This window comes from Pleurodeles waltl, chromosome 4_2 (genome assembly GCF_031143425.1).
Source record: "Pleurodeles waltl isolate 20211129_DDA chromosome 4_2, aPleWal1.hap1.20221129, whole genome shotgun sequence".
NCBI classification, from domain to species: Eukaryota; Metazoa; Chordata; class Amphibia; order Caudata; family Salamandridae; genus Pleurodeles; species Pleurodeles waltl.
Window position 1 is genome coordinate 1,061,193,160 of NC_090443.1, and position 22,950 is coordinate 1,061,216,109.

The window sequence follows — 22,950 nt, forward strand, 5'->3', positions numbered from 1 at the left end:
TGCGTATATGTTGTGTTGTGTGAATGCATGTGTGCTTTTATGTATGTCAGTGTGTTTGGATGTGTGTGTGAATGGATGTATGCATGCATGGGTGCATGTGGGTATGAGTGTGTGTATGAGTGTGTGTGATGTTGAGGGGTGGGTCAGGAGTGGGAGGGGGGTGGGGGAAACCTGGGGATGGGAAGAGGGGGCAGGAAAGACCCCTCTCTGTGACAGGGAAGGAATTCCCTGTCACTCATAGTGTCTACCGCCATGGTTTTCGTGGCAGTAAGGAGGCCACGAAAACCATGGCGGTAGGCGGGGTCATATTCTCGCGGACGGGCTAGTGATGGCTGCCGGGCTGGAGACTGAAGTCTCCAGCCCGCCGGCTGTTACTGCTGTGGCAGACGGAGTGGTACATTGGCAGTTTGGCTGGAGCCAAACCGCCAATGTCATATTATGGGAAAAAGTACTGCCAGCCTGTTGGCAGTACTTTTCTCCATAATACTGCCGTCTGTCAGGGTCATAATGAGGGCCAAAGTTTTGTCTCTTGCCAATTTGATATTGAATTAATTTTTGTTTTATTAAAGTTTTATTCACCTTTTTGTGCATTGTTTATTCGTTTATTTTATTTTTTCAACAATTAAGAACTTTCTTTGAACGTTTTAATCTTTTCTTGTTGAATTCTTTTGTTATGCAATCTTTTTTATATTTATGTTTTTCATTCAAGTCTTTGTGTTGGTGTTTCGAATTGTCCTGCACCACTTTTGCAATTTTTTTTATTTGTCCCCCCAGAACCTATGACTTACAGACATTGTGCCCCATTATGACCCTGGCAGTCTTAGGACCGCCAGAGCCACAGTGGTGGTCGGACTGCCGCGCTAGTGGTGGTCTGACCGCCACATTACAATTGTGTTGGAGCCGCCACAGTGGGACCACTGACACCGACAGGTTGCCACGAGTCGGCAGCCTGGCAGTCCTAGTGGACGTAATCCGCCAGGGTGGCGCTGCATGCAGTACAACCCTTGGAGATTACGAGTCCCCATCCTGCCAGCATTTTCATGGCCCTCTGTGGACCCCTGCACTGCCCATGCACTTGGCATGGACAGTGTAGGGGCCCACATGGACAGCCCGTCACGCTTTCCACTGTCCGAATTATGGGCAGTGAAAAGCGTGACATGTGCTGCTGCACCCGCCGCACTTCACATTGCAGCCGGGTCGATTACGAGCCGGTGTCAATGTTAAGGCCCTGTTCACTGCTGGGCCAGTGGGCGGAAATGCTGTTTTTAGATCGCAGTGGAGGCCGTCCGCCAAACTCATAATGAGGGCCATTGTCTGCAGTATATTGAAAATGGGTGATCTGTCAAGGCGGGACCGAGAAAAAAGGGGGGGTCCCAAAACACTTTCCCCTATGTATTTTCCCATAATGATTTTGAACGACAATAGTACCCGAACCACTGGACAGAATTACACCAAATTTGGCAGAAAGGTAGTTCTTGGTCCACAAAGTGACCTTTTTGTTATTTGGTGTAAATCTATTTAGTAGTTTTTAAGAAATGAAAGAAAAAATACAAATTTGTAAATAAAGGGATGTAAAGGTTCTGCAAACCCTTCCGATCTCATGCTGAGATCTGTGTTAGCAGCCATGTTAGGATTCGGCTTCAGCCAAATCCCAGGAAAAAGTTTAAAGATAAGAAAAGGGGCCAGGTTAGGGACACCCTGATCTCTTAGCTCTGGTGCTGGGATCCCAGAGGGATCCCCAGGAGCAAAAATGCATTTTTTTAAAATTTATGGCAGGAGATGAGGCGAATCCGCAGATCTGCCAAAAATTAAGAAAAAAATCATGCATGTTTAAATGCAGCCCCCATATGGGCCAGGTCCCGGGGGCATTGATATTTTGAATGCAGGGGGTTGCCCAGCCCCCCGCAACCCTGGTGACTGCCACCTCTCCGGAAATAAACTAATTATGTGTGTGGGAGGGGGCCACCTGGCCCCCCAACAGCCCCAGGGACCACCATCTCCCCAGCACTTTAAATTGAATGTGGGTGTGCCGACAGCCCTTCACAGCCCTGGGGACCACTACCTCCATGAAGCTTTAAAGAAGTGGAATACAGCAGGGCACCCAGCCACCCAGAGCCCTGGGGACTGCCACATCCCGGGGACTTAAAGAAAATTAATACAGGGGTGTACAGCCCCCCATAACCCCAGGGGCCGCCACCTACCTGGGGCTACAATAAAAGAATGAAGGAGGTCCACTGTGGACCCCTGAGCCCCGAGGACCACCGACTCCTACAGAATGGAGGGCCCCCCTCGTGGAGCAAAATATGGCACCGGGATCTGCAACCCCCCAAGGCCAGCTCCTGCAATGGCCTGGGGTACCCACTAAAGGTAAAAATTCAGAGCTGTTTGCTCTGAATTGGCAGGAGCTTTGACAGTCTCTCTCTCTCTTTCAGGAATGGGTGGTTAGGGGGTTGGCCTCAGGGACTGGCCATACTCGGTGTAAGGTTGGATGGTTATAGGGGGTTGGCCACAGGGCCTGGCCACAGTCCAAAGACTGTGCGCAGAGGTGGTTGGATTAAAGTATAGCAATGAAAATTACTATACGTTAAAAAACATAGAAATTCACTGAAAAAAAAACAAAGGTGACAGGGACATTCTAGTTAGGAAATGGAATTAAAAAAACATAGAAATTCACTTAAAAGGCAAAAAGTGGCACGAGTAAAAGTTACCTTAAGGCATGAGTTATAGTTACTTGAAATAACTCAAACTTAAACAGGTCAATTTCTATGGTTTTGTATGTTCAAAATGTGAGCCTAACTTTAACATCCCTGTAACTGTTGTTTCTTAGGTTAATATATATATATATATATATATATATATATATATATATATATATATATATATATATATATATATATATATATATATATATGTGTATATGACACAAATTTTTCATAATTAAACAGTGTACACAATCACTTCTGTGACTGCATTCACAGTTAAATGATGACAATCAATTTTGTGTTATGTTACTGGTCATCTAATAAATTGTTGATGCGTCATGATGTTTTCAACAGTGCGATTATGTTTGACTAATCTAGTAGGGTGACATGGATGCGGGGCACACTCCACTTTCTTCATTATAGACTGTTTACTGTGTTTACTGCATTGACATGGTCATAGTCACTATGGGCAATGTTTTTTGTAAGTTTCATCCATGAGCAAGGGGAGCATTCCAAGAAATCTGTTGGGTATGTATGTATAAAACCATTCGCCAGTAGGTAATTATAGTTAGGACCTAGTTTCTATAGAAAAAGCGTTTGTTGTTTTCTGAATAACTTTAACGCCGTTTAATGAATCTTCACAAAACCTTCCTGAAAAGAACAGTGGTCACCTCAGCTGCTGTCTGGAAAGTTTCGGGGTGATCCATCAAGTGGGGGGCGAGAAAAATGGAGGGCCCCAAAACATGTTTTCCCATTCATTTTTCCATAGGGATTTTGAACAGTGATAGCGCCGAAACCACCAGACAAAATCACACCAAATTTGGCAGGAAGGTAGCTCTTGGTCCAGAAAGAGGCCTTTTTGTTATTTGGTGTAAATCCATTCAGTAGTTTTAGAGAAATTAAAGCAAATCCAAATTTGTATATGTAGGGCCGCAAAAGATTTCCGACCCCTCCCGATGTCGTGCTAAGATTTGATTGGCTGCCAACACTTCAACAAGGAAAAAAAGTTAAAAATAAAGGAAAGGGGCCACGATTATGACACCCTGACCCCGTAGCTCTGGGGGTGGGGTTCCAGAGGAACCCCACAGGGCCAAAAAAGCACTTTTACAAAAAAATGTTGTCATGGAATCCCGACAGGGTCACAAATCCACAGTAACATTTTTACAAACCGAAGCCCCTGGATTGGCCACGTCCTGGGGGCATTGTTTATTGGAGTGCGGAGAGGCACCTGCTCCCCCCCCCGCAGCCCCGGCGACCACCACCTCCCCAGGGCTTAGAACAAATATCATTGGGGTGGTCGCCACCTCCTCGAGGCTTACAACTTATCTCATGAGTGGGTGCTGCATGGCGCCCCACTGGCCGGAGGACCACCACATCCCTGTGGCACTGGGGACACCCAGGTCTAATGGCTGGGCCCGAGGGATGGGGTCCCCAGGGCTGAGATTGGCCCTGGGGAGGGGGAACAACGCAGCCACTTTCCCCCACAAAAAATGTGGCCAGGCCTCAGGGGATGGGATCTCCGGGGCCCAGATCGGCCTGGGGAGGAAACCTGCACAGCTCCCCTCCCCAAAAACAATTAAACGTTTACGCCGGGCTCAGGGGGATGCAGTCCCTGGAATGAGATTGACCTGGGGATGCAGCCATGTGTCCCCTGCCCCCCAAAAATTTTAAGTTTAAACCAGGCCCCGGGGGATGGGATCCCCGGAGCTGAGATCAGCCTTGGGGGACCACGCCACACTCCCCCCCAAAAATTAAATATTTACCCTGGGGCCCAGGGGATGAGGGTCCCTGGGGCTGATACCGGCTTGAAGGGCATACGAAGTTGGGTGGGTATAGGGGTTGGCCGCAGGGTCTGGCCACAGACTAAGCCCTGCAGCCAACCCCAGCAACTCACGGCCAAAAGCAGTGGTTTGATTAACATGTAGTAATGAAAATTACTAAACACTAAAAAAAACATAGAAATTCACTGAAAAAAACAAAGGTTACTGGAATGTTAAAGTTTGGAAATAGAATTAAAACGCTATAGAAATTAACTTAAAAAAACCAAAGGTTGCAGGGACATTATAGATAGGTTCACATTTTAATTGTACCAAAGAAAAGAAATTCACCAGTTAGAGTTATCTCAAGTGGCTATAACTCGTGCCCACGACATGCACTGCTAATTACACCATAGATATATATGTAGGTCTGGCGGTAGAGCTTTCCAGGTTGAGGCGTCTCAAGTATGGAATAACTTGCCAGCATCTTTTAAAGCCAAAGGAAATCTGTATAGTTTTAGGAGAAACTTGAAAACATGGCTCTTCCTTAAGTAAAGTTGAACTAAGTTCAACTTGCGTTTGCAGTGTTACAGGCAGTTTGCTAGCACCATGATACATGTTAGGTGAACAATAGGGATTTTAAACACGACTACAGAGGCTGCGAGGATCCAGAAGATCTCAACGTAAAACAAAGAAAAGCTCTCAGGGTAGAAATACCCTAACCCCGGAGCCTTGGTGCTGGGGTCACCCTGGGAACCCACCAAGGCATTTTTTTTCACTTTTACACAAAATTTATGGAGGATATGCAAATCCGCCGAAAATTAAAGAACATTTTTCAAAAGAAATTGCAGTCGCCCTCATTTGCTTACAATTTAACCCCCGGGTGGGCCTGGTCCCAGAGAGCAATTGTTAATGTATGTTTTTACCGCTTTCTCCTTGCTACCCTCGATTTTTTGTGTTCCTGCTCCTTACTTGTCCATCATTCTCACTGCTTTCTCTTAGCCCTGTTTTGTGATAGCCTGCTGCTTGCTTTTCCCACGTTCTCACTGTCCCGCATTCTCACTGCTTTCTCCTTGCTCTCTGCCCCATTCTGTGCATGTCAATTAGCAGTGTGCCCACCTGTACAGGGACCCCAGTCCATACCTCTCCCCCAAGACAATCAGGGACCTGGGGTCAGTGGCAGTGGGCACACCGTTCAGGGGACAGAGGCAAAAGCCAACGGAGACACTGGGAGGACCGCTGTGTGCCAGGGGGAGGACAGGTCCAGGGAACCGACTCTCCAGGAGGCACTCACCGAGATCCTGGGAGCCTACCAACATTCCCAGGACACGATGGGCCAGATCCTTGACAACATGCAGGAGAGCAGGCAGCTGCAGGAGTAACAGTATCATGGCATCAGGGAGGACTTGCAGGCCATCAACATCACCTTGATCTCCATAGCAGGGGTGCTGGAAGACATGGCCAACATAATGAGGAAAGCAACAGCACACCAGCGGGCCCCTACCACTAGCCAGTCCATTGACCAGCCCTACACTTCCACTTCAGCTAGTTGGTAGGAGGCCCACCCACAGGAGCCACAGGCCACCAGCACCCTTCCCCCTGCAGAAGGTGAACCACCCCACAAATGTTCCCTGCGACCCAGACAGAAGCCAGCGACACTTGCCAAGACCACCGCCAGGCAATGAGACTCTCCTGATTGTCCCCCTTGTGTACCACCCTGTCACCTTGTCCACATTGAACTGCCTTTACTCCCCTTTCTATGGCCCCTTGGGCACTTCACTTGTGCTATAAATAGACTGGAACAATACCCTGGACTTTCCTCCATCATCACCCCATTCCATTGCAAGTTTCCCTCAATTTCAAAGCACTACAATAAACACCCTTGAGCAAATGTGCATTTATGGAAACAGTCACATCTAGTGCAAATGATCTGAACACTGTGAGAGCATACACATAATGACCTGTAGCTGTCTGTAGTCATCACATCAATACACAGTTGTTATCTCACCAACATCTGTAAAATGACAAGCCATAGGTGACAGTAAGTTGAGGTGCAATGGAAGTTAATGCCATCATGCTACAGCCACACAGAAAACATCAATAGTCAGAGGAATGGTCAGTTGCACTGTCTCACCTGTGTGTCATTGGAAGTATTGACGTATAACTGATGTTCAGTTGTCCTCATCCTCTGCCTCCTCATTTTCACTGTCCTCAGAGTCCACTGCTGCCACAGGGGCATTTCCAGCCTCCTCCTCCTGAAGAAAAGGTTCATGGCATCTGAGGGTCAGGTTGTGCAACATGTAGCATGCCACTACTATCTAGCAGACCGTCCCGGGTGAGTAGCACAGGGATCTGACTGTCAGATGGAGGCACCTTAACCTGGCCTTCAGGAGCCCGAAGGTCCTCTTGATGATCCTTCTGGTTCGGCCATGTGGCTCATTATAACGTTCCTCAGCCCCTGTCCTGGCATTCCTCACAGGGGTCAGCAGCCACTATAGGTTTGGGGAGTCAGAGTCACCTGCAAGTATTGAGGAACAACATTTAGCCTCACACAATTAAGTGGGGATGACACCTGAAGGCATACACTAACATACAGTGGGTGGGGACCAAGGCTAACCTATTAGTAACACCCGGTGCCTCTGTAGTTGGGTCATCACATTTGGGATGCTGCTATTCCTCAGAACAAATTCTTCCTGCACCAACCCAGGATACTTAGCATTGACGTGGGAGATGAACTGGTCCGCCAGGCACACATTCAGTGAGCGGAAACTCTTCCGATTCCTGAACACCTGTTAATTCTGGCGGGGGGACTAACGCAATATGTGTCCCGTCAATGGCCCCAACAATATTTGGTATATGTCCCATTGTATAGAATCTAGCCTTCACAGTGGCCAGATCGTCCACCTGGGGGAAGCTATGTAGCTACACATGTGTTTCTCTAGACAAAACTCTTGCCAGCACAATTGAAAACATTAGCTGTGACATTCCTGCTGCCAAGCCCACTATCACATGGAAAGAACCAGTTGCTAGGAAATGGAGCACTGATAGCATTTGCACAAGAGGGGGGATCACAGACGGATGACGGATAGCATATATCAGGTCAGGCTCCAATTGGACACACAGCTCTGTGATTGTGGCCTTGTCCAGTCCATAGGTGGGTATATTGTGCCTGTCCTCCAGTGTAGCCAAGTCCACAAGGGGTCTGTACACAGGGGTTTGTCTCCTCCTCATATTAATCCACAGCAATAGGTATCTATGGGGCACAAGAGTGAGTAGGCGGGACAATTTGAACAATGGAACTCCAACCTCAGTGTACATAGTGCATTTATGTGATGGGATAGTGGAAATGGTGAGGTATGTGCTAATCTAGGCTGTGACGCAGTTAAGGTTAATATGACCATTGTCTGCCACCATGAAATGGTGACCGCCTGTCCTGTATGTAGGGACAGGTGGAAGTGAGGTAACTCTGCCGACGTTGGGCGTCATGGCGGAAGGCGGTCTTGCACCGCCGTGCAGTTTCTCATTGGATAATATGGGGCTCTATGGAATACAGTGGCCAATGGGGATCAGCACCGGCGGTGACGGTGTACACCGCCGCATACGTGACTGCCATTTTCTATCTGATTCCTCACTCGTTTCTTGACCTTCAACAGGAGAACACCTACACTGCATGTGCTGCTGTGACCTGTGTCTGGAACCTACCATGGCCTGTGTGACTGGCGAAAGGGCCACTGCCTTCACTTCAGAGGAGTTGGAGCATTTGGTGGATGGGGTCCTACCCCAGTTCGGACTGCTGTATGGGCCTCCAGACCAACAGGTGAGTACACCTTGGGCACGATGCATGTGGGAAGGATGTATGGAGATGTGTGTGCAAACATCATGTCATCGGGGGGATGCCATGTGGTGGTGTACATGGTGTGCGTCAGCCGATGTGTGTACCAATGGTGCCGGAAACAGGATTGGTGGGCAATCTGTGTGACAGGCTGTATTGTATGTGTAATGGTGTCTTCCTGCCTGTATTACCTCTGCAGGGAAGCGCCCAACAAAAGAAGGGATTATGGCGTGCCATCACCAAGGACTTGCGGACCCTGTGGTTCTATGGCTAGTGAAGCACACACTGTCGGAAACGGTGGGAGGACATGAGATGCTGGGCACGGAAGACCGTGGAGGCCCAGCTGAGGATGGCCTCCCAATGAGGAAGGGGTGCCCGTCGGAACCTGAACCCCCTGATGGCCCGCATCCTGGTGGTGGCCTACCCAGAGCTGGATGGATGCTTGAGGGCATCACAGCAGCCACAAGGGGGTGAGTACAGTGGCCATAACTACAATAATTGGCAGATGTCATGGGATCCGGGTGGTGGGTGCGAGTTAGTGGGTGCCCCTTAATGCCAGGCCAGACATTGCAGTGTGATCCAGCTCAAGGGTAATGGGTGTATGGCAAATGCAGGTAACCTGGCTTGTTAGCATTCCATGTCAGTCAGGGCTTTGTGGGTCCCAGGAGGGGTGCAGTTGGAGGTGTGTGGCCCTCATCTTGCTGTGGCATCTAGCCAAATCACTGGCATTGCAATCCATAGTACTCATCCTGATCCCTGTGTGTGACAGTGCTGTGTATGCCAACTGTGGTGTTGGTGCAGTAATTGACCCAGTGTTTCCTTTCTCTCTCACCCCCCCCTTTTTTCTTCTGTCATCCTGTCCATGTTTGCATTAGCATCATCTGACGGAGGAGCAGGGGCACTAGCGACAGAGGAAGCTGCATCCCTCAGGACCCTGGAGGCAGAGACCACTGACGCCGAGGGAACCAGTGGGTTGGAGGGCAAGGGGAGCACCACGGCGAAGACAGGAGGCAACAACACAGACTCAGATACCTCCTCCGATGGAAGCTCCCTGTACCAGCACCGACCTCCCAGTAGCCCCTCAGCAAATTGCCCATGCCTGCTTACCCAGGAAGGTGGGCATCTCCTTCGCCCCAGGCACCTCAGGCCCTGCCCCAGTGAGCCCTGCTGCCCTGAGTGAGGAGGCTATTGACCTCCTCAGATCCTTCTCTATAGGGCAGTCAACCATTGTGAATGCTATCCAGGGGTTGGCATCCCAGATGCAGCAATGCAATGCATTTCTGGAGCGCATCCACTGTGGATTGGCAGCCCAACAGAGATCGATTCAGCCTGTGGCCTCCTCTCTGATGGCAGCCATTGTCCCTGTTCCTACTGCCCCCCCTCCAAATACCACTTCCCAGTCCCAGTCTCCTCAACCCCAACCCATCCCTTTCACACATACAGATGAGCATGCACACCAAACAACAGACAAGCGTGGCACAGTCAAACACAGGCACCACACTTCATCCCACAGACACTCACACAAACAACAGACAATTGCAGACACAACCACATCCACTGCCTCTACTGTCTCCCTCTCCTCCTCCTCCACCTCCCTCACAGTCATGTCCAGACTCACACCTGCAGCACACACATCTCACTAGCAGACACCTCCAAAACATCCATGCATGCGTGCCCTGTGTCCTCTACCACCCTGTCTGTCCCCCCTCCTAAAGGACACAAATGCAAGCACTCACACACCCAACATCCATCAACCTCACATCAGCACACTGCTCATGCAACTGCACCCAAGTCCAGCAGACATACACCCTCAACAACCACTCCCTCAACCTCCACTCCCATCCTTCCTCCCTCATCCAGCCCCACCATCCCTAAGAAGCTTTCCCTTGCCCAACTTGACCTCTCCCCCTGTCTTGCCCGTAACAGGAGGGTCCCAACGGCCCAGCCTAGCACCTCAGCCAAACAGTCCACGCGGACAGTGGTAGCACCACCTCGTCGTGATGGCAAGTCAGTGAAGGATCCCACTCCACCTGCCAGGAAGGTTAAGGATCCCACACCTCCCGCCATAAAGGGGAAGGAGCCCGCACCTCCTGCCATGAAGGGGAAGAAGCCCTCGTCTCCAACCGGGAAGGCTAAGGAGCCCGCACATTCTGCCTGGAAGGGGAAGAAGCCCTCAACCCCTGCCAGGAAAGGTAAGGATCCAACGCCTCCTGCCATGAAGGGGAAGAAGCTCTCAACTCCAGCAAAGGCTGTCAGGGTGACACCACCACCGCCACCACCAGTGGTCACGGGGTCCTCACCACCAGCTGAGGAAGTGCAGCCCACTCCTCCTGCAGAGGCCACCCAGAAGGCACCTTCACGTGCTGAGACATTTCAGCCCTCACCTCCAGCAGAGGCTGCCCAGGAGGCACCTCCAACTGCTAACACAGTGCAGCCCTAACCTCCAGCAGAGGCTGTCAGGGTGTCACCACCACTGCCACCACCAGTGGTCACGGGGCCCTCCCTGCTATCTGAGGAAGTGCAGCCTACTCCTCCTGCAGAGGCTGCCCAGGAGACACCTTCACCTGCTGAGACAGTGCAGCCCTCACCTCCAGATGACACAGTGCAGCCATCACCACCAGCGGAAGCCGTGTAGGCCACCCTTCAGGGACTGCTGTACAAGGATCCCCCTGCAGAAGCAGTGGGCATGTTCCCCAACTGAAAGACTGTGACCTTACACCCCCCAGCAGAGAGAAATGGGCATGGATCCCCTTCCAGAACCAGTGGAAAAGTCACCCACTCCAAATACTGTGACCTTACACTCCCCAGTAGAGAGAAACAGGCATGGAGCCCTCTCCAGAACCTGGGGGAAAGTCACCCACCTGAGAGACTGTGGCCTTGCACTCCCCAGCAGTGAGAAATGGGCATGGAGCCTCCTCCAGAACCAGTGGGAAAGTCACCCACCTGAGAGACTGTGGCCTTGCACTCTCCAGCAGAGAGAAATGGGCATGGAGCCCCCTCCAGAACCATTGGGAAAGTCACCCACCTGAAAGACTGTGGCCTTGCACTCCCCAACAGAGAGAAATGGGCATCGAGCCCCCTCCAGAACCAATGGGAAACTCACCCACCTGAGAGACTGTGGCCTTGCACTCCCCAGCAGAGAGAAATGGGCATCGAGCCCGCTCAAGAACCAGTGGGCTTGTTCCCGACTTCAGCTGAGGTGCTCCCCACCCCCATCCCCCTGCGGTGCCTGCCCACTTGCAAACTGATGCCCCTGCAGAGTTCTATCCGGATGAAGTCAGGATTCGAGTTGGGCCTTGGAGTGTGCCCAGTGGCCATGTGGGCCCTTAGTACTTTGGACTGGCTTTAGCCCTTTGTGTACATTTGTACAATTGTTTTTTTTGGTAGCTGTTTACAATCAATACATTCTCATTACTGCATTTGTGTTGTCCTTGCATTATTCTAACGTGTGTCGTGTGCCATTGTTTTCTATCTGCAGCTGGTTGTGTGTATGGTGTGTGTGTGTCAGGTGTGTGTTGTGCGTGTGTGTGTCACTCTCGTTTTACTCCCTCCCTCCCTTGTATGCTAGGCGGCTGTACTCACCGTCGTCGTCTTCATCGGCGTTGGTGTTCCAGGTGGAGCATGATGTAGATTAGCATCGGGAAGACTTGCAGTTCCAGTTCCATGGCGGCGTTGTTCTTCCCTGTATCTCCAATGGTGAGACTTTGCTCTTCTGTGTTCTGTATCCGCCAGGCTTTTGATGCATTGGTACCGCCCTGGAAATCCTGGCAGATTGTAAGGTCAAAATATGGTGGGTCATACTTTGTCTTCCGCCTGGCTGTTGTTGGTGAAGCCGTGGTCAATAGTGTTAACGCCCTGGGGGTTGGTGTGGTACATTGGCTGTCTATGGGAGTTATCTCTGCCATGGTCAAAATTTGATGGTAATTACCGCCAGCCTGTTGGCAGTTTTCCCGCCACTTTATCACTCACCACCAATGTCATAAAGAGGGCCTTTATCTCTAGCCCTGAACAGTACAAAGGGACCCATTGTAACCTTTTAATGCCTGCTCTGAGCAGGCATTAAAAATGCTGGGAAAAATGAGGCAAAGACCATTCTTAGATTTCTTTGCACCATTTTTTCGCACCCCCCTCCCTTGCATACAATATTCCTGACGCAGGGATAATCTGGTGCAAGGAGTTACAAAGTGGTGCAATGCATGCATTGCACCACTTTGTAAATATGGTGCTGTGTTTTTGGCCATCTAATGCCACATTAGCATCATAAAATGTACCCTTATGTGTTGTTAGATGGTGCTAGGCCCTCTTAAATCTGGGCCACTGAGACAAGTTCCTTGCATCAAATATCTGCATAGTATAGAGTGTAGAGAGAGTGGCCTCTTACCTGTGATGTGTCTTGAATAATAATGCTTGTGCACATTAGGATGTGAAAGTGATTTACCCTTGTGGTCACATGTCTCCCAATAATGAAACAAGTACAAGTAAAATATGCAGTTGAAAATATTTGTATACTCATAAGTATATCTTTCATAACTATAGAGACTATGATATGTAAACACACTGCCCCCTCAGCTTAGACATCTCCCCAGAGTAACACGTGCAAAACTATGATAGGAGTAGAGAATGCTATCTCTGCTCATACCTCTCTTCATGATAATGAATGCCATTAATAGAGTGTCTAATGGAATATCCTCTCTGGACAGGCATGTGCAGTAAGGTGCAGACAAAGACAGAGCTGTGCTCTGAAACTTCTCTCCTGAGTGACAAGCATATTTACTAAGACGTGCATAAGAACTGCCCTCTCCCGGCAGACAGCAGAGCGTAGTATACTATGAGCGTGCATTAGCCTTTGTACTAAAACCTGCCTCTTGTATAACAATCTTGACTCTACAGTGGGAAGAAGCACTTATCACTCTATACTACCTTAAACATACATATACATGCAGTAGGACAGTTGCAGTTCTTGAAGAATGAGCTATAACTTTAAGTCAACATTAGAAGACTGTATTCAAATTTCAAATCTTTAAAATCTGTTAAGGAAATAAATCAGTAGTAAACATTTTATTTAAAGAAATACAATTTAACAGCATTGTTGGAAATGGCTCTTTTTGCAGGGTTATCCCCAACATTTCTACCTTTCTCTTGCTATTTTTCTGATCCTTTTTTTGTTGGCTTTAGGACTCAGGGCACTTTACCACTGCAAATCAGTGCTAAAGTGCATGTGCTCTCTTCCCTTAAACATGGTAGAATTGGTTTACACCTGCTTGCCATATTTAATTTACCTGTAAGTCTCTTGTAAAGTGATATACCATACACACAGGGCCTGTAAATGAAATGCTACTAGTGGGCCTGCAGCGCTGATTGCACCACCCACTGAAGTAGCCTTTTAAATCTGTCTCAGGTCTGCCACTTCAGAGCCTGCATATACAGTTTACTGCCACATTGACTTGGCATTTCAAACTACTTGCCAAGGCCTAAACTGGCCTTTTACTACATCTACCTCAGCCCTAAAGGCCCTAGGTAGCCCTATAGGCAGGGTGCTGTGTACATAAAATGTAGGGCATGTACTTTTATGTTTTACATGTCTTAGTAGTGACAAAAAGCATATTTCGTTTACACTACTGTGGGGGCTGCTCCTCTTATATGCCTGCATTGGGAATTCCCTTATATATTTTTAAGTGGTAATTTCTTATCTAAAGGAGCAGCATTGCCATTTTTGGTATGTTTGGAATGGTAGTGAGAAATCCTGCTTACTGGTGTAGTTGGATTTTACATTACTATTTTAGAAATGCCACTTTTAGAAAATTGAGATGGTAAACGTGCAATTTTAAAAAAGCATCCCAAGATGCTTTTTCTAAGTGCAATAGAGCACACACATGCCCCTTGGGCATAGGTGTGTTCTACATGTGCACCAATATATTTGGAGTGCACCAAGGGAGCCCTTTGCCCATGGCCATGCTCTATTTGCATTCCCCAAATATTTCGGAAATGCAAAACCAACCCTTTGTCTCAAATGGCATTTGGGGCCAGATGTATCAAGCGTTTTTGCATTCGCAAACGGTGCAAATGTCCGTTTGCGAATGCAAAAATGCGTTTTACGATGTATGAAAGGCATTCGCAGTGGGAAAATAAGAAATCACAAAAATATCGATTTTTTGCGAATGAGACCCGAATTAGCATGACTCAAACAGCGTATTGCAAATAGCAATATGATTTACCGAATCGCTTTTTGCGAAATGCTAATTGCGATACAGAATAGCGAATTGCAGATAGCGATCTCCTAAATCGTGCCGCCATTTGCGAGATGCAGATTGCGACACGCAAAAACGGATTCGCAATGCGATGTAGCAAAAAATCGCAAATTGCGATTATTCGCAGAATGGCCGGTCGCACATGCAATTTATCATGAACTGAAACCAGGTGGTAACCTGGTGCAACCTATATAAGGAGGCCCAGAATGCCTCAGCCCCTCTTCCACAATGGCTGCACTCTACGTCATGGAGAGGAGAATGAGGATCTTGGCAGGTTTGAGGAGAGGGAGGAGGAGACAGGAACGCATTTTCAGAGTGCGCATAACCCTTTTTGACCAGACTGAGGAGGATATTTATGAGAAGTACAGGTTAAGCTCAGCCATGATACTTGACCTGTTAGCTGAGCTACAACCCATGCTGCAGCGCACAACACACAGGACCAATACCATACCCCCCCATGTGCAGGTATTATGCTCCCTGCATCTACTTGCCTCAGGGAGCTATCAAGGGGTCATAGCAGCAGCTGGAGGGGTATCACAGAGTTCCCTCTCTAGATTTTTCAACGCATTTCTCAATGCCATGCTGAGCAGAATACAACTGTACATAAGATTCCCCAACACCCCACAGGCATTACAACAAACTAAAGTTAATTTTTACCAGATAGCACAGTTCCCACATGTGCTAGGTGCCATTGATGGGACACATGTAGCAATCTGTCCACCATCGGCCACCGAGTATGTGTATCGCAACCTTAAAAACCATCATTCTATGAACATACAGGTGATATGCAAAGCCTCCTACATCATTACTGATCTCGTGGCCAGATACCCAGGAAGCACACATGACTCCTACATCTTTCGCCACAGCAGGATACACACAAGACTACTAGCTGGGGAGTTTGGGGAAAGATATCTACTAGGTAATTTGATAGTTCACAATAATGCATTGATGTAAGCGTGACGTCAGACAGCAAATGTACTCATTTTACTCTCTGTGCATTCAGGAGACAGTGCCTATGCAGTGCGCACCTATATGCTAACGCCCTACATGAGCCCTGCCACTCCAGCAAAGAGGAGGTACAATGCTGCACATAGGGCTACCCGCAATGTGATGGAGCGCACTTTTGGGCTGCTGAAGAGGCGTTTCAGGTGCATCCATAGGAGTGGAGGTGCACTACAGTACAGCCCTGAGACAACATGCAAAATTGTGGCCACATGTGCTATCCTGCACAACATAGGAACCACCAGGGGCATACCAGTGGAACTCACGGAGCCAAACTCAAATGAGGATGATGATCCCTTACCACCCCTTCCACCAGCAGACAGGACCAGTGCAGCAGAAGGCTGACATAACGCACAACCATGCCAGCCCTCGCTGGCACCTCTAGTAGCAGGTTCACCTGCAGTACTGTGTCTGGCACTGCGACGCCTCGGATCAATCACAGGGACTGTCAGACTCCTGAGGCTAGAGGACTCCTCACTGTCACCAACACCCAGTTCGCTGGTTGTGGCACTGCGTGCTGTTTGCATGGCATCCACTACGTTGTTAATTTGCACCTGTCACTGTGCAATGTCCCTGCTGCAATGTGCCATCCCCACCTGTGTGGCAATGGCACGCTGTGATATCTGGGCTGTTGAACTTGCAAGCCAATTGACAGATCTACAGAAGCTGTCAAACTTAGCCAAATATTGGTGCTGGCGCCTGTCCTGGCTGACACGTTCCTGCCGTATCTCTGAGCATAGTTCCGCAATGGCCTGTGTCAACTCCTTGGTGTTCTTAGCAACTCTTTGCTGTCCTTCAATCAGGGTCTCCAAGTGCTTGTTTTGTAACCCCATATTGTTATTGTGAGACACAAACTGTCTGTGCAGTGACTTCAAATGTTTGCATTGCAGGTGCTGCACCTTCAGCATGGAAGCTTCCAGGCCCCCAAAGATTGATGGGCCTACTCCTTCTTCTGTGCCCTGTCTGCCTACATCATGGCGCCTCCTGAGGGGAGTTGACTGATGCTGGCGCTGTTGCAGGGACTGCTGTCTTCCTGTGGGACTCGCCTCTGGTGGTGGTGTGGGGTCATGTTCTGGCATCTCATCTGAGTACAATGTGCAGCATGTCAGTTCTAGCATTTGTCACAGATTTCCACAGTGTTGCTTTAAATGTACAATTAAATTGAGTCGCTTGTGGAGTTACTTTATATGGCTGACCACTATCTTGCTATTTATGTTGTGTATTCACCTTAGGGTTGTGTACTCCCACTCCCATAAGGCATTGTTGTGTTGTATGTAAGATGTGACATGGACTACTTTTCATTGTGCATCAAGCTATGTTCTATTTCCTAAGGGGCATGTGTACATGCACATGTGGAGAAACACATAATCACTGGCCTTACCTTTGCTGCTGCTGGGTGTCCCTGAGGTGTCAAGGTCAGTTACACCACGGACAGCTTCTGGCAGCAATGTGGACTCCAGCAGGTCTTCCATAGGGGTGGACGGTGTGTGGGTGGATGGTCCACCTCTGGTGCTCCTTGCCTCCCTAAGCCTGCTGGCCACCCTCTCCTTGGCACGGGACCGCAAGTCGTACCATTGCTTGCGTATCTCCTCCACAGAGCGCTGTGAACACCCACCGCGCATATCTTTGTCTAGACGTCAGACCAGAGTTTCCGCTTCTCACTCTCAGGTACTTGGAGTGAGGTCTTGCCAAAGAGTCTATCATGGTTCCCAACAACCTCCTCAATGAGCACTTCCAATTCTTTCTCACTGAATTTCAGCTTCCTCTTCCTGTCTCCCTTCTCCTTCTTATTGCCAGCATTGGCCATGTTGCAGTTTGATCATGGCTTCCTCACAATGCTGACTCCCTTGTGCTGGGCTGTGTCTCTCTCACTGCTCCTATGGGTGTGGCATCTGGAAACAGCATGGGCTGACTCACTTCCTGCTTGCGATGTCATCAGGCTGTTCCGGTTTGCCGTTTTCGCTATTTGCGATTTTCAGTTACCGAATCGCAAATTCTTTTGCGATTCGGTACTTGCATCTCGCAAGTAGCGTTTGTGAATTTTAAGAAATTGCTATTAGCGATTTTCAAATTTGATGCATTGCGTTTTGCATTTCTAAAATTGCGATTTCTTAAAATTTGCAATTTGGAAATCGCTACCTGGAATCCTGATACATCTGGCCCTTGATTTTTTATTTGCAATTGCCTTCTTTGTAGCAATCGTTATTGGGAAATCGGTATCTTTATACGTAGCATTTTGCATTTCCTAATAGCAATTTCAATGAATTTGCTTTTTAGGAAATGCTAAATTGCATTTTAGTACATTTTGCACTACGTGTTTTGCAGCCTGACTCCAATCCATGTCTTGGATTGAGTGAGAGTTACACTTTGTGCATACTTTCCAGACAACCATAACACAGGAGGGGCTGGGTGTGACAGGAGATATATCTGCATACTGATAGTCTTCCTGGGCTGGGGAGGGAGAGGCCGTTCACACCTTACATGTTGATAGGTGAGGGAGAGGCACTCACACAAAGGTCTGATTTACTCTCTACAGATGTCTTAAGCTAGGGCTAGGTTGAAAGTTCCCTCTTACATCGAATACATTTTTGGGTATAAGTACAGGGGCTCTGACCCCATGTTGGTCTTTAATTGTAGGAAAGTTAGACTTTTGGTGTAAGTTTACACTTTTGGTCTAAGTTTACCTTTGTGAATCAAGCCCTATGATTGTACATTAGGATTTGTGTGTGTTCTAAGCTGTATTACATTATATACCCAGGACATGTCATGACATGTGGTGATCTACATATGTATGGTGGTACCTGGGGATCTATGCGTTGTCTGACCCAACTGCAGTATTTTATGCCCTGATGCTATCATGTATGTTGTTTTGATCCTTGCACAGTCAGGATAACGGCTACCATTTCAGTACTGGCAAGATATGCACAGTATTTATGATTCATGTCATTTTGGTCTTGTGATATATTTATAACATAAGAACTTTTTAATGTAATCCTGTGTGGAGTCTCTTTTGTGGTGCATTTATTGTGTCACTGGTGTGAGTGTGTTGTGCAAAAGCTTTACATATTGCCTCTGGGAATAAGTCTGACTACTCTCTGCCAAGCTACTAGGGGGCCACAGGTTATCTTTGGCATGTAACTGACTCACCCTGACTAGAGTGGTGGGTTCTGCTTGGCCGAGGTGAATACCCTATCCAACAAAAAAGCCCATTTCTAACAAACATGACAAACAATAACTACATGAATAAACTACAACACCAACAGTAAAAACAACAAACTTTGTGAATTGTTATTTATCCTTGCTCATTGGTAAAGTATACAAAACGGAGCTCAGTGTGGGCTGCTAGAACAAGGAATACACCTTGAGTACCACTGGCAGGTGCTGACATGTGAGCGCTGTTGCTCCAAAGAACAAGGGAACCCAAAGGCTGAGTGTGTCCTGCTCGACTATCTGATGGCGGCTCCTATTCCTATGCAGTAAGGTTCTGATTCCGTCATCACTAGCAGAGCTCTATTTCTGTGTCAGGAGGTACTTTATTCTTTTCTATTTTAATTGCTAGGTCACAACAAACTTCACATGCATAGGTAATGCACTGCGTGAGTGTTTTTGGTTATCACTCACTTGAACCATTCTCGAACTGGCACCTATATTTTCTTCATGTAGTAACTTTATTGGGCTTATTGCGCATAAATTCACAGCAGTTAGGGATATTGGTATTCCTGAATGTACCAGATTTAGGGGCATATTTAAGAGCAACTAGCGACATCTACCTACATATTAGCATCACTTTTTTACACTAATGTTTCGTTAGATGCCCAAAATCCCTGCACCATATATACAAGGAGGAGCAATGCATTCATTGCGCCACTTTGTAACCCTTTGCCCTACATTACGCCTGCACCAGGCATGATGTATGCAAAGGGAGCGTTCCCCCATTAGGGGGGCCGAAAAAATGGCGCAAAGGAATCTAAGAGATTTCCTTGTGTCATTTTGTCCTGCACCTTTAACGTCTGCTCAGAACAGGCATTAAAAAGGGGCACACTATTGAATATAATGGGCCCCTATGTACTCTGCAGGAGTAGTGCCAATATTTTGGTGTTACTCCTGCAGAGTACATCAATAGCTTCAATAACAAGCATTTACAATGCAACAGGTCTCGCATTTCGACGAGTTAGAGCTATTAGTGTTGTAAACTCCTAACCAGACTTTTCTTGCCACATTAATGTGAGCGCGATTGTGCTGCGAAATAAAGAGAACATTTAGGGCCAGATGTAGCAAAGGTTTTTACCCATTCTGTGTGTATGGGAAAAAGGGGCTCATTCTGAGCCCGGCGGGCGGCGGGAGCCGCCCGCCTGGAGGGAGCCGCCAAATGACCGGCGGCCATTCAGACATTTCCTCTGGGCCGGCGGGCGCTCTCCAAAAGAGCGCCCGCCGGCCCAGAGGAAATGCCCCTGCAACGAGGACGCCGGCTCAGAATTGAGCCGGCGTAGTTGCAGGGGTGCGACGGGTGCAGTTTGCACCCGTCGCGTATTTCAGTGTCTGCATTGCAGACACTGAAATACACTGTGGGGCCCTCTTACGGGGGCCCCTGCAGTGCCCATGCCATTGGCATGGGCACTGCAGGGGCCCCCAGGGGCCCCGCGGCACCCCCTACTGCCATCCTGTTCCTGGCGGGAGACCCGCCAGGAACAGGATGGCGGTAGGGGGTGTCAGAATCCCCATGGCGGCGGAGCGCGCTCCGCCGCCATGGAGGATTCCCCCGAGCAGCGGGAAGTCCGAGGGAGACCGCCGACTTTCCGCTTCTGACCGCGGCTGAACCGCCGCGGTCAGAATGCTCGTGGGAGCACCGCCAGCCTGTTGGCGGTGCTCCCGTGGTCGGTGGCCCTGGCGGCCACCGGCCGCCAGGGTCAGAATGACCCCCAAAGTGTTTGTACATATGGCCCTTAGTCCAGAACCCACACGCAAAACACGTAGCCTTGTATGTTTTCAGTGGTTGGTGCGCTCGAGGAGGGCTAAACACCAGAAAAGGCATGACATACTGTATGCATGCCTTTTACTAATGAAGGCAAGCAGACTTTAAAAGGCAAGCCCACGAACCAATGAAAGTGGCTGAGGTAACATGGGTGTGAGTTGAAGCCCAAAGAGAGATTACAGCAGGATCGGAGCACTTTGCGCTCGACCCTAATGATCTACCTGCTGTGGTTCAAACCTCTTGATCAGTAGAAAATAAATACATTTATTTGGAAGAAAGAGAAAAGCAGAGAGCCAAAGGATACATAGCAGAGAAATACACAGACAAACAAGGGCGAACGAGCAGAGGAAAACTGGAAAAGCTGCGAGCCAGAACATATGAGGAAAAACAGTGATTGGTTTTGCTAATCGACCTGGTGTGGAAAATGGGATGGGAGGAAGAGAGGGCGAGTGTTAGTTAACAGGGCATTTCAAAGCAAGTCCCGGCCCACAAGCCTGTGATTTTGGAAAAGTCACTTAATGTAAGTAAGCTGGTTCCCGCTAAATAAAACTTGTTAAAGAGGTTACCCGAGGTACAGAAGTGGGGTGCCCTCTGCTGTTGTTCACTGCCCCCTGCTCTCTGCAGGGGTCGGTCCCCGTTAGAGCATCTCTGACGAGTGCCCGGATGCTTTGGTCCTTTGTGCGGAATTCAGGGCCTCATTCTGACCCTGGCGGACGGCGGAGGCCGTCCGCCAGGGTACCGCCGCTGAATGACCGCACCGCGGTCAAAAGACCGCGGCGGCCATTCAGACATTTCCTCTGGGCCGGCGGGCGCTCTCCAAAAGAGCGCCTGCCGTCCCAGAGGAAATGCCCCTGCAACGAGGACGCCGGCTCAGAATTGAGCTGGCGTAGTTGCAGGGGTGCGACGGGTGCAGTTGCACCCGTCGCATATTTCAGTGTCTGCTTAGCAGACACTGAAATACTTTTCGGGGCCCTCTTACGGGGGCCCATGCCATTGGCATGGGCACGGCAGGGGCCCCCAGGGGCCCTGCGGCACCCCCTACCGCCATCCTGTTCCTGGCGGGCGAACCGCCAGGAACAGGATGGCGGTAGGGGGTGTCAGAATCCCCCATGGCGGCGGTAAACCGGCGGGAGACCGCCGGTTTGCCTCTTCTGACCGCGGCCGAACCGCCGCGGTCAGAATGCCCTGCGGGGCACCGCCGGCCTGTCGGCGTGCTCCCGCTGACCCTGGCCCCGGCGGTCTTGGACCGCCGGGGTCAGAATGACCCCCTCAGTGTCTGCCCTGATAGCTGTGTTACATGACGGGCTGTGCTGGTTTGCAATAACAAGGGGACCCGCTTCCCTTGTGGCACAGGGTTCTCAAGAAGCATCAAGAATGATTTGTCACCCAGCGTCACTTCCAGCTGTAAAGTCCTGTACTTTGTTACCGCAGGTAACCGCAGGGCTGCAGGGAAACCCCAGGAACGGAACTACAGAGACCCCAAGCGTCCCTGCCCACTCACCACTCCTGCTGAGCCGCAAATCAACAAGGGACGGATGGGAACCGAACGGTCCTTTCAAGGGTCAGATTACGTTACAACAGAATTTTACATATTCTTAAGGTTAAATGTCACATATTACACAAATTGCTTGTACTAAAGAAAACAGATTACTTTTAATGTTATAAAAGTGCAGTAATGTGCTTTCAAGCTTGAAACATTAATATTGAAGAAAACCCTCGTGCTGTATGGAAATTATAACTTCCAATTTTGTTATGAATATAGTTATAAACAATTAAGCCCCTGTTGCATCCAGTCAAAACAGCGTCCTCTTGTGTAGGCGATGCTTGAAATCCAAAACGGGCATGAGACAATGACGTTGCAAGAGCCATGGAAAGGGAAGAGAGCGAGAAAGAGCAGCAATGAGTTAAAAGGCAGCAGGGTCCACATTAGAATAATGAAGCCTGTGATGTGAAAATGAAAGTGAGTGTGTACTTAATAGGCGGCGGGGTCCAAATTAAAATAATGAATTCCCCTATGGTAAAATTCAAGCGTGCGTTCAGCTGCAAGGCATGTGGCCTCCAATAAAGACACAATAAACACATGCCACCTTCCGTCACTCCAGAGGCACAAAACTACCACACATCACGCAAGCCGAGAAGAAAAAAACAAGATTTACAGACTTGAGTTTAATCGCACTATTTACAGAGCTGTTTTTAATGGTGCTTGAAATCAAAAGGCAGAGGGAGCCGCTTCCCAGGCCAGCTCCAGAAGCAAAAGATAACAAGCATTTGCAATGCAATAGGTCTCGCATTTGCAAGAGTCACAAGTATTGGCATTGTAAATGACAATGGGCCAGATGTAGCAAAAAAGCAATTTGCGACTTGCAAATTGCGAGTCCCTGCGACTCGCTGTTTGCAACTCGCAAATTGCTATGCAGTACGGTGTCTCAGACACCGA